Genomic DNA, 21,923 nt, shown 5'->3' with positions numbered 1-21,923 from the left:
TCGCTCAAAGGCAGCAGTGGCGTCAGGGCCACCGCTCGTCTGCTAGTCGTAGCAAGGGCTGTTTACCTTTCCTATACGGCTTTCGGAAATCCATTGGTTTTCATGAATTAGGACTTAGCCTTCGAGCAAGGGAGTGGAAATACCTCGAGTGTTTTGTTGTGTTTTGTTCAAGAATGACTATAAGACGCGCTCCAGCGAACGAGGAAATCAAGGACTATAGATGTCGTCTGCTCTCAACCGCCATCACTACCAAAGACCGAACAGCTACGGGGGCGGCGATTGGTTGCGTTCACCGCACACATCATCACTCCCTCTCCCATCCGCCAAAAGAGACTGTGTTCCGAATCTTACCCGAATAGATCCGAGTTACTCCGGTGTGTCATGTCACGCGATATCACAGAAAGAACAACGCTGGACGCGGGTAGGTTTTCGAACGCAAAGGTACCAAACCCTCACCCTGGAGTAAGCTCGAGTAAATTTTAAAACACGGCCAGGCGCATTTCGGTTGGCGCAGGTTATTACGTTCGCGCGTATTACTTTATGATTCATCATCCTGTGTTCTTATCGGCGAAGCCATAATCTTGTTGATTGCTCGGCTATAATTAGACGCTCGGAACTGGCCGTGCTCTGCGTTTCATAAGCTAATGGCGACTATGCGGTGAGGTCAGAACCTCACCGCATAGTCGCAACCCCTGCTCAAGGCGACTTGCGCAGGGGTTGCGGTGACGTCAGAACAACGTCAAGTTCTGATTGGCTCTGATTGGAAGGATAGTGAATATACCTAAATGCAAAACGCCTTGAGGTCTACCAACTATTTATTTCAATCAGTCAATAAGAGCTTGGCGTTCTGACATTATCGGAACCCCTGTACCAGAAGCAGACAAACCTGCGCTTTGGACTGGAAGCATGCGACAAATCAGTGGCGTCACAGGGCGGCTCCTAGCAGAATCACTTCGTATAGACCACGGCTGGACTGGCAAGGATATCATGTGTAGCAGCCAGCCTCAGTTTCTAGTCAATTTGAACTTTTGCCTTAGCACAGCGCCATACAAACGTTCAAAAACACAGTTAGCACTATTTTTTTTTTTTTACGCGAGGCCTGTAGATTGAGAACACAGATACCCTTTATGCGCCGGTAAAAAGCGCCACAATCGTCTCAATCCCAGTACACGTCTACTCGATCCGCCAGCGAGCGAAGAGCAATCCCTTAATAAGAGGAACGAAAAGTACGTGTCATGTTTATTTTATCAATTACCGGCAATGGTGAGTGTTGTCCCCGTAGAGTGATTTCAGAGCCGTCAAGCGAACAAACGCTTCGTAGGAGCACCTTCCAGGGAAGATAAACGAAAACACCGTGGCGGTGTATGTTGCCGCTCACCACTGCAGGACACACGATCAAACCCGAGCTAGGAGCAACTCCTGCCGGTCGAATGACAAAAAACATACCAAGAGCAACGCTGGACGTGGGTATAGGTTTTGAACGTCAAGGTGTTAACAGTTTTTACTCCGTAGCGATATGGAGAAAAATGGCCGGGGGGGGGGGGGGGCGCGGGGGGGGGGGGGGGGGGCCGGGAGGGGGGGGGGGGGGGAGAAGACGTTGCGCGTATTAGAAGAGGACGAAGCAGGCAGTGCTTCTCTATGCGGTGTAACGTGGACGCTGTCACTGCGCGCCCCCTTTAGAGGTACTCCAAATAGCCAATTTTTTTAGCTAAAAAAATATCTCAAATTTTTTTATCGAGTAAAGCATGAAGAGGTAACGGGACACACAAAGCTTACACCAATAAGAAGACTTTCAGCTGACAGGCCTAAAATGTGTCCTCATCTTATCTAAATTGAAGCTTTTTCAAAAATACCTCATTTTTCAAAAAAAATGTGTGTTTCAAATTGTAAGAATGGCAGACAAATGCAATATTCGGTTTACTCCATAAAAACTGCCTACACGATTCCATTTCTTAAAAGAGACAAAACAAACAATGTCTTTAAGAATGATTTCAGACAATTTGATAAACACTTGCCTCAAAACGTGCATAATCTTTTAGTTATTTTAGACGAGCTTTTCCTTTGTCTTTCTTACCCGTTTTGGACACCGCTTAGTTTAGTTATTATGCCCGACTTCCACAAGTGTTGATCAACGGGTTCCAGTCGACGAATTCGAATCTCGCTCGAGGCCACAACCATTTGATGGAAGGGTGATTCGGGCGGGATCACCATATAACTGAAAGTTTTGATTGCACGTCAAAAGATTAATCGATCAATCGATGGTTCTATTTAAATAAATGCATGCTACAAATTAATGGCAACCGTCTGGGCTCATAGTCGTTTGGCTAGTCTGGGCTCATTTTAATAAAATATTAATCAGACAGTCACTATTATTTAAAACAATTAAAAAAGAGAAAAATCAACAAATTTTTAGGTTAAGCAAGTGCTTATAGAATGCAGAAAACACCATATATAAAATAAATTAACACAAGCACATTCTATAGAGTGATGCATCTCTCCGGGTTATCAACATTAATTCTCCGTCTTTCAATCGGGCGAGCCAGATGCTGTTCTTCAATCAAGCATAGAAACCCTCTAAATTAATATTTTTTTTAATTCTAGGAGTATAGTCAGCTCGGATCTAGAAAAAAACCTTGTGTAGTGTATGTACTAAATCTAATTTATGTGTTGCTAGCTTGTTCTTTGGGGTTGAATGTGACTGTCACTTCATAACATACCTCGAGCGGAAGAACCTGTCTAGCTTGGTTAATCTTTCCGAAAGATAAATTAGATATTTAGCTCGACACTATCCCTAAAATGTTTAAGCGCTAACGCAATCAAGTGAAAGGCAGGGTGGGCGAGGTAGAGTGTTAAATTAAAATTTTACAGGGAGGCATTCAGTGACATTTCAAAGATAGGCTAAATCCGAGCGCATGACGTTCATTCCACAATGCACGAGAGTTTTGCTTTGACAGGCGATGATAGCCCCTCGGAATTTCACAACTTAGCACGTTCAAAACGGTTTCAATCTATCTTTTTTGGATTGCAACAGAATGGCCCAACAATTTTGCAGACTGAATGACAATTTTAGACATAAAACCTTCAATGGCAGGCAAAAAATGCACTCGTTCAAAATAGTTGAGCCTTGCTGCCCCTCGTCGGTCACATACGGGCTGACACATAACGAAGTTATCGCGTTAATCCTGTCTGATGGATTTATTAGACAACTGCTTGACACAAAATAAATACATTTTTGTCGGAAAGCGATATATATATATATATATATATATATATATATATATATATATATATATATATATATATATATCAGTGGTGGCCAGGCTGACCCCTCCTAAGAGCCACAAACGAAAGCACGAAACTTCCAAGAGCCGGGGGGGGGGGGGGGGAAGGGGGGCAAACTTTTGTCCAGACCACTAAACGACACTCGAACTACTTTCAATCTATCCGAGCCAAAAGCAGTCAATCTGTACGTAAGGTAGTAGTGGCACAAGACTACCGACCCGCAACCTGTCTTTCGAATTAAAACGCGTACCATTTCTCTCTTTGGGGAAGGGCTCGTGTGACAGGGAGGGAGGCGGAAAAGTGGGAGCGGGGGTGGAGGGGAGGGAGCCACGAGCCGCACTTTAACACGCGAAGAGCCGCAGCTTGGCCACCCCTGATATATATATATATATATATATATATATATATATATATCTAGTGAGTATATTGCGAATATCATTCGGCTATCCGTAACACATGCGTGCAGGTGTGTGGATGTGCACTACAGTGTTTGCCACAGTACGATTATTAAAGGCAAAAAATCGAGTTACAAATGTAGCGTCGCTATGGAATCGTGCATACCATTCCCTGAGTTGAAGCTATCTTGTGCGGTTTTGTTCGGATTTTAGGGTGCTTCGTGCAGCGAACGGAAAGCATAAACTCAACGCTTCCCGGGTACTTTACAGGACAGTAGATTCTTACGCATGTTCATGGCATTCAAGTTGTCAACATAACGCTGTTTTATATCTAAAGAAAAAGCTTGAAACTCTAGTCTGAAAGGGACTTCGACTTCACTTTTCAAACACCGTGACTTAACAATAAATAAAAAAGCGAACCATTTTTAATTGTTTTTGCTTGCGCATACACTTGCTACTGAGCACAAGCTTCTCGGGTTTTTTATACCACTGAGGAACGCAATATCGATATGTATTTTTTTTTTTAATGATGACTTTAGATGCCACAAACCAGGAATGTGAAAGTGCAATCTTTTCATAAAAATTATTTTAAGAATCCAAAAATATCGCTGCGTATCCGCGACTTACCAAAACATAGTTGTTGTTTTTGTCGCTGTGTTAGAAAAATATCATTGGCTGTAACGTCTACAAACTTTCGTCTAAAATCAAATGAATTTCTCATACGCTGAAATACCAAACTTACACTGCAGAACTACATTTGATAAGTAAATATAGCTGGAGAGAAAAAAACAAGAGGATTAACTCAAAAACTAACATCGCACCTTGTGTGATCCAGCGCGGAGCTATTTCAGTAGATAGAGGAACATTAAAAATGTGGTGGGTAATCTCCATAATATTGTTTTCTAAGCAAGTGATGAGGTAGGCAGATTGTTCTATAGTCATGACGACTTAAGAAACGCGAGGCATGGCTTTTTACGTTCGTGCTGATTCGTCTTTTGAAGCTTTTATCAGCTGATTAGGCGAGCAATCTCATTAAATTTGAAGCGATAATAATTAAGAGTCGCGGGACTCACCACGCACCGCATTTCTTATGCTTTCAGTGATTATGGTATCTATTGATCCTCCACCTCCAATGCGAGGTGCAAAACAAAGATGAATGTACCGGGTGGCTTAAAACAAAAAGTACACAGATTATTTCTCCGTAAAAATGAACCATGCATTGCCAAACGCTCATTTTCCACCCACATGTAGCGCTAAAGATCTGGTCCAGATGCCAAAAATGTTATGAAAAGCCGTTATTTCACTAAGAAGTTAGAAGTGAAATTTTTGAAAGTTTCAATGAGAAAATTGGGCCAGTTTTCGTCCGTTTTCTGTAACTGGGGCAATTCAGGTCAATGTGTTTGAGGGCACTGGCGATCAACATTTCCCCACTGAAAAATGCAGAAAATGTCTCGTCATTTTTTAACAAGATGACGGTTCGTTCTGACACTTTGGCACCTATTTTGAACCGCTAGCGCTACATTTGGGCGTAAAATGAGCAATTCAACGATGCGTAATTTATTTCTGCAGTAAATAGACCTTGTAATTTGTCTCTTACATTATTTTTAGGATTGAGTGAACATGAATATTGAGGGCTCTGTTATTTTTTATGCGCTATGTGTCAACCTGCCCTTCTCCGAGCCAAGATTATATCATGCTTATAATAAAAGATAAATCAATTTGCTCTAGTATTACAAAGACCACCATGAAGAGCGACGATCAAAGAAAATACATTATTCAGAGATGCTATACGCCCTATCCACGTTTTTGATCCCCCTTGCAAATTGCATCGTATCTCCTATCATTGCCTCTTTTATTTTATCCACAAACACACAATTCTTATTACACATGAATGAAATCTTGGCGGCGCATTTATAAACATTCCTGAGATGATTTCAGATTTAAGGGAGAATTTGGTCGTCAATCACATTGTTATGGATATTCACCCTGCATTCAGAGTTATTTTTTTCATTCAATTTCTCATATTGCTGCAGGTTTCAAATGTTTGCGCTCGAAAAACATATTTGCTTTTAGAACAAAATCTTTCGGATGACTGGACCGCAGTAATGAGAAACCGTGGAAGCGGGTTGATATGGTGGTTGTGTTTACTTGCTTATGATGTTGTATGGGCCCACCACTGTTGCAGAGCGATATAAAAAGCTTTTTCGACTAAGCCAAGCATATCCCCCCTCCCCTAAAAAAAATAAATAAGTATTTGCATTATATACTTTACGGGCTGAAACTAATGAAATATTTTGTCTTTTTTACTTTTTCGGACTACCACGCAAATTTTTGGAGTTCTTTTAGGCCCAATTCACCTCTATATGCAACACAAACAAAGGGAACATTTTTTTCTCTTCATAGGAGGGCATTTCAAATGAGTATTATTCGGATATATTTATATATTCAGAGATATAATATATACCTTTTTGTTTATTTTAACGAATGAGTAGGAGCCAGCTCCAAATAATTTTGCTGAAACCATCTACGCATTTTTTCTTCGAAAATGCTTCTCGGAAGGCAAACGCTGGGCTTGCATCGCGACATATATATATATATATATATATATATATATATATATATATATATATATATATATATATATATATATATATATATATGGGTGGTTTCATCTCAAATCGTGCAGGCAAAAAGGGTCGAATTTTTAATTTCGATGAAAAAAATATATGTTATGCCGCCGTTTCTAAAACCGCAGTCGACACAAACCGCAAGTTCCTCGGATTTTTTCTTTTCGACTTATGAATTTTTAAAGAGGCCGCGGCGAAAAGCAGTGTTTTTCACACCCGTCGTGGGTCGGATGTTTCGCTTGATCTCCCGCCATGGATTTTCAGTCCACATTATATTATCTTCTTTGAAGCACTCTGTGGACACATTTAAAAGGCTCCAATACCATGAAATAATTTTAGGCCTTTTGCTTTTTTTCTGTAAAAATGTCAAAAACGCCTCCTCGGTCAATTGTTGACGAACTTTGACAATTAATTACTGGCGATCTACTTGGGTTACACCGATATTTTTTATGTCCACGGAGAGCCCAAAACACGCTCTTTCTATTTATTATAAAATGCCTTGGCTGTATAAAATATCTTTTGCGGTACGTTTACGTTAATATTATGCAAAAACCAAAAAGTACCATTTTTGAAATTGATTTTCTCAAAAAACCCATTTTTATTTTTTTTATTTTTTGTTCAAATGTAGATATGATAGTTCTCTACACGAAAATCAAGCCTAGAAAGTGTATATTTTGTTTGCATGTTTTATATTTAGGCCTCAATATCGGAAAAAGACGTCTTTGTTTTGCAAGACCTAAATCAGACTTAGCGACCCATGCGTCTCTATGAATTGTGAAAAAGTTTTCTTGAATTTTCTTCTACATTTTGTAATCAATTATAAACGGATTTTGTGATATTGAATATTTATTTATGTTTTGATAAGAGCGGGAACCATGAGATACATATCTAACCAAATCAGCAGGCCTGGTAGACTCTGAATAACCAAAAGGCACAGACGTTGTATTGTTTCGATTTATAAACCTTTCAAAGTAAACTAGCACGACTAGCTATTAGCTGTCATATTACTAAGACAAAGAAAGTCACCACATCGTCGATATATTATATACAATTCTTTACGAAACCAAACACTGGGGCTTGTTCACCGCACATCGCACAGGTCACCAGGGAATGTCCTTTCACTTCCGTAATACACAAAAGTGGTGACACAGAAACGGTCCGAAACACACAGAGAGTGTGCCATGGAGAGGGGTAGGAAATAAAAATAAATAAATAGGAATTAAATTGCCCAACTCCGATCTTAACGAAAATTGCGTTAAAAAAAAAATAAAGTATTTAGGTTCGAGCGGTGGCAAGGCGATAGGTCCACGCCTGGTGGAGAGCCAGACAAAGACGTCGACGGCACGTAAAGGTAAAACAAAAAAAAAATCAATAATTTAATAAAGACTCAGCCGCACATGGCAAGAACAAAAGCCAGCTCCTCCGGGCATTCCCTAAACGGGACGCAACCAAATGTGTGCGAACACGCTCTCTACATCACCGCCAGGCCGCTACGCCATGATGAAATAAACCCAACAACTGAACAGTGCTAACAAACAGTTAGTAAGAAAACATTGAAAAAAAAAAAACGTTCAGAAAAAATCGCACCCGAGAAACAAAGTTCAGCGGGGTGAAGAAACACACACGAGTCGGTCCCACGACATTGCAGTCTGACAGGATGACGGCGTCCACATGATGCTCGAATCTGTTCCTCCCTCTATTACGCACATCCACGACGGCTGTGCGGAACAGTGGCTGTACGAAAGAAAGTGAAGAATAGATTCCAGCAGGCGATGCGCGAGAAGGTAACCGAGACTATGCTTCAAGCTTCACATCGGGAGAGGAGCTTTCGAGGTAGTTTCTGCAGTTACTCAAACTTTCTCTTTCCCCTTCCCTTTTTCAAAAGAACACGTCAGCCGGCGCTAACGTTTCATCTCGGGAGAAGCCTCTTCACAAACGGTTATACTTGACAAGGAGGCTGACTTCGACCCAACTAGTCTCCGGGCAGAATACAAACACAAGCATATTTACCAACACGCTCGTTTTAATATCAGTCTCCGGGCTTTGCTGTTTCCAAAAGAGATAACCCTTTATAAGGACAGAACGAGCGGGTTGGTGGAGATAATTAAACTTAAACACTCCCTTCTCGTTTTCTTCCTCAAGTTTAATAGATAACCCTTCGGTGCTATCGGATCTCCCCGGAGAGAGAGAGAGACCACGGCCGTTTCAAGGTAAGGATAGGGCGCTCGAAGCAAGGGCAAACAGGCGGTATCGTTTCACGCATGCACGGATGGCTGGTTTCAAATTTCCCCACATCCCTAAAGAAACCGGCCCATCTTCGTGTGTGCGTCTGCGGGATTTCTGTCCCGCGCCGCCGGTTTTAGCGCGCACGCGGCGTTGTTTTGGCTGGCACAACAGTTGTTGACCGTCGACATTGTAAGGCCGTGGTGTCCTCATCCTTTCAGGCAACGATTCCTTTGCTTTCCCTTGTGCAATACTCTGACAGACTCCTCCTGGGTGGCTGTCACTGTTCGCCGCGTCAACGAAACAATCCTACCATTTCACTCCTCGTGACACAGGGTGCGCTGCTCGCTTTACTGTCACGGGCCGTCCCATCTAACACAACGAGAGCGAAAGGTCGTGGTCATCTGCTGGCTCCGAAAGGGCGGGACGTTCATGCAGGCCAATGAGGGCCCCGAATCAATAAGACGTCTACCGACTCCTACACGTTAAAAATTTACGACACCTGCTGGTCTGTTAAGAAGTGTTGCTTTCTCTTTTTGGAACTCCTCCGATGTAGCTTGCCGCCTATAATAAAATTTAAATAATCAATAAATATATCAGGGGGGAAATATTGTATTTCAGTTTTATGTGGGAACGTTGAAAAAAAGAAAAAAAACTATTTCCAAGCTTGTGAAGACGCGCAATTCGCAAGTCCATTTCGAGCCGTAAAAACACGTTTTTGTACGATATTGATGCTTAAATGTAGAACATCCAAACAAAATATACACTTTCTAGGCTTGATTTTCGTGTAGAGAACTATCATATCTACATTTGAACAAAAAATAAAAAAAATAAAAAATGGGTTTTTTGAGAAAATCAATTTCAAAAATGGTACTTTTTGGTTTTTGCATAATATTAACGTAAACGTACCGCAGAGGATATTTTATACAGCCAAGTCATTTTATAATAAATAAAAAGAGCGTGTTTTGGGCTCTCCGTGGACATAAAAATATCGGTGTAACCCAAGTAGATCGCTAGTAATTAATTGTCAAAGTTCGTCAACAATTGACTGAGGAGGCGCTTTTGACATTTTTACAGAAAAAAAGCAAAAGGCCTAAAATTATTTCATGGTATTGGAGCCTTTTAAATGTGTCCACAGAGTGCTTCGAAAAAGATAATATAATGTGGACTGAAAATCCATGACGGGAGATCAAGCGAAACATCCGACCCACGACGGGTGTGAAAAACACTGGTTTTCGTCGCGGCCTCTTTAAAAATGCATAAGTCGAGAAGAAAAAATCTGACGAACTTGCGGTTTGTGTCGACTGCGGTTTTAGAAACGGCGGCATAACATATATTTTTTTCATCGAAATTAAAAATTCGACCCTTTTTGCCTGCACGATTTGAGATGAAACCACCCATATATATATATATATATATATATATATATATATATATATATATATATATATATATTTATTTATTTATTATTGTCGAGCCTAGAATAAAAACAGCCTATTTTAACACGAAAATCGATCGCTATATAAAATACCTCAATAACTTTTGTTTACAAAGAAATAAATGTGACTATGCGTACAGGGTATTATACTAATCTTGACATGCAGTATTGATGGGCTTGTATTTATAAAATCAAAATGTAAAAGCAGGGATGTACAGTTTTTATATACGTCATATTTTTTTACAGTACTTGTAAACCATAAAGGGGCACGCAAATCTATTGGATTGTAATGTTTCGCGCTTTACTCGCGCTTACAACCACTAGAGCAACCAAGGTATACTAGTAGGCAACGCCCGTGACCAAAAATTCAGTTCTCGCGGTGTAAATTCAAGGACTTTTCTTTTTTTCGTTCTCTCCCTTGCAAAACATGATGGCATAGTCACATGGACTACAGTGTTCACACAGTCACGAAAGTCATTTCATAGTGACGATATTCAAATGCGGCTTATAGACGGGACAGGAGCACTGTGCGAGCACTCCATTTGGGCGTGTGACAATCAACGCCTCGATGCGCATTCGGGTATTGGTGGATCGTGTTCAATCCCTGCTATGTCAGGAACCTCTGGAACTCGATACGTGCCTTGTGCTTTTCCATCCTCAGCGCGTGGCTATGCTGAACATTGATTTCATATAATAGGCGCCTGATCACGTGGCAGATTGTTATGGTGACAAACTGAGAGTGCGAACGTTGTTTGTCCTTCCGTAGATTTTTCTGGGACTTGTATTGCGTGTAGATTACATTCAAGTCGTGTTTTTTATGTATGAACGTTTAGGAATATTTTTAAGCGATATTTACTGAAAATACAAATTGTATTACATCTCCCATTTAATACTGAAACAGTGCTGCGGAGCGGCTAGTCGTTATTACGGGCGTTTTACTCTTAAAAACACGGGTATTTAACCTATGTTTGCTACTCCACGAAATATTCTACAAGAAGTCTGAAGCCTTAGAAGTTCCCCTTAGCGGAATAGAGACTGCGGCATAAGCCTCAAGTTTTTTACAGCGTACACATAAGCAATTCAATTCAAGTTGTTTTACACTAAGTGCAGAAAGAAGGCGGGGGGAGGCGACAGGGGAAAACGCTGCAATAATGCAGCTTGATAGGTCATTACCTTCTTCACTTGTCAGGTTGGTAGGCAGAAAACATGACAAACAAAATATTTAAACAGGAATTAACAAATATAGGCAAAAATAATACAGAGTCATAGGGAAAAGCATTTGCACAATGCCATTCAGTTAGCGAATTCAATGAGAACGCCTCGCTCGCCTAAATCGTTTGATAAAGTGGGTAGTGCGTACTGAAGCATCTGTAGGCCGTAGCTTGTTCAAGGACGTACCACTCTCCAGGACCCAGCGCTGCGCACTCCGTATGCAATATTTAATTTAAAGTAAAATTTGCTGATTTTTGCTGCTCATAATTTGTAATTTCAAGAACTTCCGCATACGTTGTAGCCACTTTATAATAGAAGATTTTTTTTTCAATTTTTATTACTGCATTTGTATGTAAAAATGGTTCAATGCGCGAGTAACGTGACGCATTTTCTGCGCCGCGAATGGCCTTTTTTGCCAGAAAAGTTGTTGTTGGATACGTTTTATTCATATTTAGAAGGGGTACGACGCGACCGGTTTTATGCCTTGTCGTGAAGGGGAAGGGTATGAGGATGCAGGAATGGGAGAGGGGGTGCGAGGGGGGGGCGGGAGAGGGAGAGGGCTTACAGAAGGCCGGCCAGACCGGTCGTCCTCACGTAAGCCAAGAGTGAGTTGAAGACCCGCCTCTTGACGTCTGTGGGGCCTGTCGGTGCCGTCCAGGCCTCGAACGTCACTTGTGGTGGTGGACCGAGCTGCGCGAGTGCTATGTCCCTCTCCTTTCGCCTTGCCGGGCACTCCCAGAGCAGGTTGCGCAGGGTCGCGAGATGCGCTGAGGACTGGGTGTTAATGGAAGTATCGGGGATTAGCTCGACGGTTTCACTGGCTTAAGGTGGCGATGTAGGGGTCGAACTACACCGGTCGCATATTGCATGCCAGAAAAGCTATTTATTTATGTTTGTAAAAGTTGTAGCTCTCCAGACTATGTGACTATAAGATAAATGAATATTGAATAATGATATAAAATTCAGAGTTTTACATTGGGTGGCCAACCTATACCGCTATTTGAAAAGAACACCTACGATTATCGAAAGTGACATAGTAAGGTTTTGAATATTAGCGTCCCATAACATGTGCTCGTAGAATACCACACCTAGTATTTTCAGAGTAATTACTAATTCAATTTCACAAGTGCTTAATATTAATCTAGCAGAGGCATTGCCAATAAATAGGATAGTAAAAGAGCAACTATATTTTCACATTGAAAACAATATTTTTCTTTTGAAAATGTAATGAAACAAACAAACAACTCAGACAGGTACCTTCTATTTTACTATCGTAAGGTGTAATAAGCCTTGGCTGCAAATTTACATCAAACAGCGGATATAACATTTCTGGCGCTAAAAGTCTGCTTTGATTATATTCTGTTTGAAGATAAAGACCTTGACGATTGAATACAAGAAGGTATAGTTGAAAGGAGGCAGCGATGCAGTTAATAGCTGAACTATTGGAGCAAGATCGACATGTATCACAATGGTACTGTCAGATACCATCAACATATTGTTACGCTAAATGCGTAGTGTCTGAATTGTAGGAGATAACGTTACGATAACGCATTTTAGGAGGACTTATGGGAAATGATAACGTAATTGTTTAACATCTAAAACAGACATTAAATTAACAAATGCTCCAATATTATAATTAAAAAGCAAGAAACCTGGCCTCTTGAAGCCATTCTTAATATAAATAAGCGAATCCCTGTAAGTCGGATGGTATTGTTTTTTTTTTAAATCACGCCTCTAAATTACCTTTTTTATATTCAAAAAAAGTTCTCGTAAAAAGCGGGCAGGTGATGTTGATAAAGAGCAAATAATTTAATTTTTCAGGATAGCCCGGATTATGTCAATTTTTATTTAAGCCCCACATCAGTTTATACACTGAGATCAAATCCGGCTACGTAGGTTGAGTGTAATGCAATCTTATTTGGAACAGAATGTAAAAAGTCGCATTCTGTATAAACACGTTAATACAGTTAGGAAAAAAGTATTTGTCTTCTATCTTAAGCAAACATATGCAGATATACAATTCTGGCGCATATTATTGCTTAAAATGTTACGCACAAACACGCGATTACGTAAAATAAGACTCCAACAAAACTTCACAAAAACACGCGCGCGCACACACAGAAGCACGAATGAGGACATAAAAAACATACCCCTACAAACTCCCGTATTCAGTTTTTTTTTTCTTTTTTTTAAATTGGGGCTGACAGACGCGTCCAAATATAACCAGTCTAAATTTTTAAGCACAAATGTATTCGGTTGGTGTGCAACAATTTCACAGAAACTGATGGGAAGTAGCGATAACCTTGCAGTTGGCGACAATCTCACTACAACACGTTAACATTCGAGTGGCTTATCAAACGCTGAATGAAATTCGTGCCCCTCCTCGTTGATCATTTCAATATGCAAGATTTGAACCAGGATAGGGCCCCAAATCCTGCCGTACCAGGAATGCGCTCCGAGGCGCGAAGAGAGAAGATCGCACACCGAGCTTGTGATAGCAAAGAGGCTCCAGCTGCGGTGAAAGCCGAAGAAAAGGGCCGCAGGTCGTTTGAACTGTTCCTCGTTTCCTATCCAACAATTGTATAGGTGCTCCTTTATTTGCCCCCCAGCTCAGCGCGTGGTATTCATCGATGCAATTACAAATACAGCTGTCAGTCCGCTAGAAACCCAATCTGCGCTTCCCAGTTCACCCACCGTTTTCTCTTACTCCAAGATTACAGGGTTTTCACGTTTCTTCTAGACTTGTTTTTCCTAACACTTATGGTTGTGAGTATTTTTTTCGGCGTAAGAAAGCGGTCCTGCAGTTTCGAGTGCAAGAAAAAAGATTAGCTACATAGGTGTTCTTTTCGCAGCGGAGGAGGAACAAGGATTTTCGTCGGTGCGAAATTGAGAAAACTGCGAATGGTGAGGATTAAACATTTGATTTGTTTACACCAGCCCGTCCAGAGTTCAAACATCATCCGTTAAAAAGGATGTATAAAATATTGAAGTGAGAAATAAAATATGTTTATATTCAGTTTATGACACATTACTCTGAGCCGCGGCAAGAAAAATTTTATCTTTAATTTGTAGACATAAAATGTTTTAGAGGAGCTGAGTACTCACGAAGACTCAGCTTCCAATGACGCATATCTTTTTAATAAGAAGGCAGCTACTACATCACGGCTCAACAAAAAATTTAGTCACGTTAAAAAAAATTAAAGTAAACTTCAAATATTTGTATTACAAAAGTGAGAATTCTCGTGACCGATAAGGAATTACCCTTTGATATATGTCCGATGTTCAGAAGACTGCACTTCTTTATTTTACAATGATACTATAAGGCTTCCTACAAAAAAAAATGGGTCAAATTCTGAAAATATTTGTGCTGCACCTTTAATTACGAAGTGGCGGTAACAATTTCTTTTCCAAAGATGAGCTTACTGCGCTATGAGACTAATTCCGAAGTTTCACGTGCCCAGAATCTGACTCCGATTACCCGTATAAACACACTACATCTTAAGCTTTTTTTTTTCCTTTTTTTTTTTTTGCAAGACGTTTTTTGTAGGTTACAGAAATTGGATATCTTTAAAATTCGCGGTAAAGTAGGCGTGTAGTGGGTCATTTTTATGCAGAGTTCTCGTTAAAATAATAACAAAACACATGAAGCTACACCTGTGGTTAGTATAGAAAAAGCGTCGCCAAAAGGTGAGTATAACAAAGGAACTTTTACATAGAGACCTTTCAGAAATTATGCATGGCCTGGTCGTAGGGTTAAACTTAAAAAAAATGGATTTGACATTTTCTTTGAGCGTGTGGGTTATCTCATTGGAGTTTCCTTCCATGCATGCTGTGACCAGCCGTCTCAAGATCGATCGCTAATGCGCCGTCGTGCATTCGTAAGAAAAGTTTTTATTCGCATACGACAGCACGGCAATTATTTATCACTGTTTTTGCACCCCTTTTAATGCCACATCTCCTTCAAGTGCTCGCCGAATCTAGAAATTTACAATCACTCGATGAGGAACAAAAAGCGTGATTGATGACTTTGAAGTTTGAATTTCGAACAGCTCCCGTTAGACAGCACAACACTGCTTATAATTTAGTAACTCTGAAAAGTTCCAGCACATAATTGCCATGACCACCATAAAAAAAACCAAAACTAAGACCTTGGTTAGCTAAGATGGGTATATGTATATAAATATATATAATCCGATCTCTATATACTTAGGAGGATCGCCATCGAGATTCTGCTTTGAGCATGTTTTCCTGCATTTTCGTCTCTTTGTTCACATCTTAATTAACCTGAATCTCGTGCTTTATTTATGGGAAGTGCATATCAGGTCACCATGCCTTTGGGTCATGTATTACTAAATAGTTTTCAACATTTTGTTTGCGGTTACATCTATATGTAAATAATAAAGGTATTTCTTAGGGAGCAGGGCATGTGTACATTTATATGAAAAAAGAATGGACGCTTGCAGCGTGTCTTCTTCATTATACGTTAGACCGCGCAATTAGTGTGTCACTTGGGTATGCATTTATATAGCGCGAAATGAAATTGATATGATATAATTGGCGTACCCCAAAAACAAGTTATTCCCTAATAAAAAAAACGTTTGAGATTCAAATGGGTGGCAAACTGGTCGATCCGTTTGAATCAAATAGGTGGCAAACTTTTCGATCCGTTTGGATCAAACGTGATTATGGGATACGGGTACCCTTTTGAAACAGTACCCGTTTGACACGGTACCCGTTTCAAACGGTAACCGTTTGATACAGGTGCCCGTTCGACCTGGCAGGTGACCGCACGTTTGAACGCGCCATTCGGATGGGCAAATTATGCGCTAGCCCTAAATGGGTATCGTCTGGAAGGTTGGTTATCTTAAACTTATTTAAGACGTCCAGAAACTCATAAACTTATTTATAACATAGAGGAAACACGTAGAACAAATGTGCTCGCGTAGGTGCTTGCAAATGGACAGGAACACAGACACATAAGATTGTTTTCAATTCTCCTCGAAGTTTATTACAACCTCTTCTGTAGACAAGTACAAGCGTGCAAGCGATCTGTGAAATGTGAGAGGCACTCTAAGGTTTTATACAACTGAGAAGATTTCAAAGCAAACAAGAACCGAGGTAATTGTAGACTATAAAGGTAGACTTTTGGGGAAATTATTCTCCCGGCTTCCGCGAGAAAAAGGCGCTGCATAATTCTATACATAATCTGGAAGAGTACGCGTAGGAGAACGGTCCATCGTTGCCAACAAGTAGGTTGCAGTGCACTTACCATAATAATAGCGGACTTGAAGGATATAATCCGTGATATATGTTGACATGGTCAAAGCAGGACAACAACACAATCACCAAAACGAGAGGGAACGGCTCCTTGGAAGTTTAAAAACGATGCGGCGCACAAGCTGTGATTTGCCGAACCCAACCAAACTGCAAGAATTCCTGACTTCTTTGAAGAATTGCTTGTTGCCGATAAAGGTGTAGGACTTTTCGAACACTGATAGCTGTGGTGCACATCGAATACGTTGTCAAGAGACATCCTAATGAGACCGCAGGGTTAGGCGACAGATCGAAGAAGGTAGGACAAGCGAAGTTCAAGGTGCAACTGAAAACAAGCACACAAAGAAAAAAAATGGCTGCCAGGCGCGCCCTTCTGGATCTCGATGTTTATCAGCGTGTAGCTCGCGCGCTGCTGCGGGTAACGTGACAGAGGTGACAAGAGAGGAGGGAGAAGGCGCGGTGAAGGCGCAGGATACCGGGACTGCTTCGTACCCTCTCCCCAGTCATTCCAGTAAGACATCTTTCTAGCCTCGGAAAGCAGGCGCGCTCATATCAGCACGCTCGAACGCTGGAAATGGCGCCGGCCAGGAGCTTGACTTGCGCCCGAGCGAAGAAAGTACTCAGCGCGAGCTCGTAGTCTGACTGCTGGAACGGCGGGCGTGCTTTCGCAAGGCTCGATGTTTTTGCAGCCGCGTGTTCGTGCGCTACCTTCGCTACGTCTTGAGTTGAAGTGAAACGGAGTCTAGACGTACATTCATTCACGCGGTCGCGTCTTCTGCGGGAGAAATTCGAGCTGAGTAAGTAAACTGAGGCAACAAAAGACGACAAAGTTTTCAAGTTCTGACAAAAATATCGGCTCACCAACTGCGCTTACGCAAAAAAAAAATGTGTCAGTTTTCGTTGCAGTATAAGCGAACATCAGCGCAATTAATATAAATATAATTACTTGCATCACACGGACGATCTGAAATTGATGAACCGGCGCTCCCAGCCTTCCAGAAACATTGGCTGCCACGGCTGAAACAGGCGTGCCCATGCCGCCGATCTTATGTTCAATATCAAACGGGCTCCGGAGAGCCATTTGATTAAACCGGTACAGTTTGCCGGTCACCGGTCACCCGTCTGTGCAACATGCATGTTCACCGGTTTGAGCAAACGTGCGACAGCTTTACCTAAACAAGTAGCCCATTGGCCCAGACGAGCGACCGCTTGCCAATGGAGTGACCTGTTTGTCCAAATAAGTGAACGTTATGGCTCATACGGGGGACCCCCTTGAGCCACACGGGCGACCCTTTTGACAAACTGGTGACCGGTATGGCTAAACTGTCACCGGTGTGGACCCGTTTACTTTCATATAGGCGCCAAATGTTTTTTTTTTCAGTAGGGTTGTTTATTTTCTAATTTGGCGAATTATAAAACTCATCCCATCAACTCTGTCGTATCGCTTTTTTTATTTGTACGATAATTATGTACCCTTGGTATTGAGGTTGTGAAATATTTTCTTTACAGTCATGATTCGCCACTCGTGGCAAGTAGAAAAGCTTAAGTCAATTCAGAGGATTCACGCAACCAAAAAGATTATTAAGGTTGCTTTCCTTCTTTTTAAATGTTTGAAGGTTTGCTTAAGAGCCTCCTATTTCCGATTTCATGAATAATCGAGAAGGTCAATTAAGACGTGTTCCTTTGCGCAGGACAATGGGAGTAGAAAAATGCCAGGTGTCTGTCCGCACACCAAAGATATTGCGTCGCTAAAAGATGAGAAGGACGGATCACGTGGGCGACGACGAAGTTCCACCTGGAAAGACATAATCTTTTTTATTGAATGATACTCAATAACGCTGCGGCCGAGGTTTTTCTTTCCCTCGTCGCAGCGCCTATGTTACTTGTTAGTTGGCAATAACAATGTACGCTTTGAACTATCTTCAACTCCCCTCTCTCAAAAGTCAAGTCCTGGTCAGTAAAAAAAAAACACAAAAAAACGAAAAAAAATACGGCGGGTTTCTGAAAGCCACAAAAAAGTCAAAAAAGCCATTTATACAACTATAGTCACTGAGAACTTAAGAAACTCAAGGAGGGACTTGTTATGTTCGCGATTTTTATAAGCTAGCGAGCTTACTGAATTTGGAGCGATTATAAAAGGCAAAAAACTCGGTATCCCATGCGTTTTTTTTTGTTTTTTTTTTAACTGGCAGTGATTCAGCAGTTGACTACGGAACTCGCCACTGTACTCTCTGCACAAGGAGAAAATACTTTTTTTGCGCTCAGATTAGAGGATACAATGCGTGGACACAGGAGAAAGCCTTTCTATCGACCCACCGATTTTCTCCAATTGAAGCTCGGTGCCATGACATTACTATGCGGAGCGCACGTTCGTCTGCTTTTTTGAAGGGTTTGTGGTGACGTCAGTACGTCGACGATTGAAGGATAGTGGGTAAACTTCAAGGCACCTTGCTTTGAGGTCTACCCACTATCCTTCAATCAGAGCCAAAAAGAGCTTGGTGTTCTGACGTCACCACAACCCCTGCAAAAGAAGCAGAAGAACTTTTTCTCCGCTTAACCCTGAGCAAGAGGGAGTGAAACTTGCTCGCCGTATTACTTTCCAAATCGTAATTGTGACCAGATTAGGCCATTTAGGACGACGTTTTGGACCGTTTAAAATTGCCTTGCCTCGGAAGGCCCAAAATTAGGGAAGCGTATTTCGACATTTTGTGCAAGAAATTGTTTCAGTATTGGTTCTCGGGACAATTAGATGCAGTCATCGTGAGCCAATCATCCGCCATTGTTGACGAAATTTTAGAGCAAGAAACATGTTTCTAACGCGCTCTCCTCCTGTGCTAGTTTTTTTTTTTTTTTCTTTTTAACCAATTTTGTGATACCGAGTATCGCCGTAGCAAATAAAAAAGAAAAAACACTAACAATACCTTTAGGGAGTCAGGCCGTTTAACACACCGGTTTTGATATTGTTTCATTAGTTTTTATTAGAATGCATGCACGACTAGGCACATCAATGTAAAAAGCCTGCCATCCGACAGGGCCACGTCATTATCTGATTGTAACAATTGTTAACAACACATTTGACGAATGATGACATCGACATATCTCCTGGCCACGGTGTGCTCCTGGGTCATTACGTTGCAAGATAACGGACAAGCCGAATTTCTTTTAGAATAAGTGTGCGAATATGGTTGGTTCTAGTGAGTAATGTCACTAATATCATTAAATAAAGGTTCCACGCGAATTTTACTGACAGGCGGGAAACATATATTGCCATTTTTAGTTAGCAAGTCTTAACTGAAAAAATTCGAGGGGAAATGCAGAAACGTGTTTAAATGAAAACTACAAACATAGATTTAAAAAAAATGTTTTGTTTTACCTGTGCCAGTTTGCTAGAAACAGCGTCTCAGCTGAGACGCGGGGAAAGAAAGCACTGCCAAAGCCAGCGCAAGGGTTGAGCGGGACTCAAAACGCGTCTCAAGACGCTGGCGCACCCCATCCTTTGCAGTGCATTTTTCACCCAGTCTTAGCTGAGACGCTGTTCTAGCAAGCTGGCCCTGGTGATGCGGCTGAAGCTCGTGCGCTCCTGCCACTAACAAAATACGTCTAAGAATTAAAAGAAGAACACTGGGCGCTTCAAATGTTGACATTATTTATAGGTTTTATCTCATGCTAAATTTTGCCTGGGAAAGAGCAGGACGACGCGAGCTAAGAGAAGCACTTCGCGCAAGGTGGCAGCTACCCGAAGTTTGTTACATGTAGTGTGACAAATTACAAAAAAATATCAGTCTAACAAATACTAGAATATCCGAAAAAAAAAACCCCCAGACAAGTTGTGAAAGAAAGCTTTCTTTCATTTTCTTTTATCTCCCTGTATAATTGAAAGCGTTCAGATACTTTTTCCATCGTATTTGACGATGAGCCAACATAAGGGGGGTGAATTTAGGATTCCGTGTTTTCGGACTTCATTTGTCGTGAAATTTGAAAGGTGTAAGCTGATTTTCGCTAGACTTCCGATTATTTAAAATTAGTAGTTTATTTTACTGTGTTGTTATATTTAAAATAAAAAAATAAAATCCGGGTACCATGACCCGTTGTCCTGACGTGCTAGCAGGCAAAGCCCTTTTGCTAATAGTTATAGATTTCAAAGAAAACTTAAGTGGCATGACCTCAGGACCTGTGACCCGGTGCTCTTATGAAGTGTGTTTATAAAATATTGTCTTTTTGTTTTTGCTTTTTTATTCTTGTGACCTCAAAATTCGGAGCGTTTTGGGTAAATTCGACCTGACAGAAAAGTTACCGGCCAAAGTTTTTCATTTTTTTTTTCAGATTTGTCCCAAAACATGTACATCTAGTTATATCTCAGCTCACTCTATTCAAACAATATCTCCTCTAAGCACCATATAAGCATCCGACGTTTCGCTAAAATTAGTGTTCGGAAAAGTACCTAAAAAGTACTTGAATTAAAGTACAAAGTTAATGTGAAGTTTTGTATATCAAGTAATGGTAGTAAGTACACCGGGCACAATGTACTTTAGGTGAAGTACTATATATGCAATGTGTTTTCAAAGCAAACTACAAGTATATTTGTCACAATCTGCGTTTAGTTCTCTTCCTATTTTTTCCCACTAAATGAATACTTAAAACATTAAGCTCGTTATCACTATTATTTTATGGTGCCCGTTCATTTTATTGTGCATTGTTTTTAAACGGGTATGCATTGCTACGTCTGTTAATCGGGGGTGCACCAGTTATTTTCGGAAATGGCGAATATTAGATAATATCCAGTTGCCACAGTGTAGATGTTTTACTCTCGTTGACGAACAGTTGGACTCAATAAACTTGTAAGGTCCTTACCTGCTCACAAAGCATCCTATTGTGATTCAAAAACAATACAAAAGTTTGGGAACATACTTTCAAGCGGGTAGCTGTATTTTCCTAAAAAAAGCACCGTAAACATATTTAAATTGAAGTACAAGCGCATACTCGGAAGTTGGACTTTAAGGAAAGTACAAGTTTTCTTTTTCTAAGCGTACTTAAAATATTACTTTAAGTGCAACGTACTTCACGTACTTCCCAACATTGGCTAAAAGTCTGAATAGGCTTATCACAGTCAGCGACTGGAAGGCGTTTTAAGATATTAGAGGTTTTGCATTTAAGCTATATACTTTTTGACGAGACTCTGCACCCCCCCCCCGCCCCCCCCCCCCCCCCCCCCCCAAAGGGCTGGATACAAAAACATAAGGGCAAAGTCACAATCACACCCAAATTAATATTACTGACCCAAAGTGTTCTTGTTACTGTGTACGACACCGTTGATTACAACCTGATAAAAGTTTCTGCATTTTTTATTGAGCAAAAAGGAAGGGGTGCCCATGTATTTCCTACCTAACCGAACACCTGCTGACGAGCATACCATTTCTCAACCCGAGCTATAAAGAAGAAGCATAAAGAGGTGCCCCCATCTCACTCTGTTCC

The 21,923-nt window shown here is 41.0% G+C and overlaps 1 pseudogene; it reads left to right on the top strand.

Moving 5' to 3' along the window:
• Positions 1–21,923, top strand: part of LOC120840913 — a 104,972-nt pseudogene that overhangs the window by 65,289 nt on the left and 17,760 nt on the right.

This window comes from Ixodes scapularis, unplaced genomic scaffold, assembly GCF_016920785.2.
Source record: "Ixodes scapularis isolate PalLabHiFi unplaced genomic scaffold, ASM1692078v2 PGA_scaffold1__304_contigs__length_218370807, whole genome shotgun sequence".
In the NCBI taxonomy this organism is placed as follows: Eukaryota; Metazoa; Arthropoda; class Arachnida; order Ixodida; family Ixodidae; genus Ixodes; species Ixodes scapularis.
The sequence above is the reverse complement of the archived record's forward strand: the minus strand, read 5'-3'. Positions and strand labels throughout refer to the sequence as shown.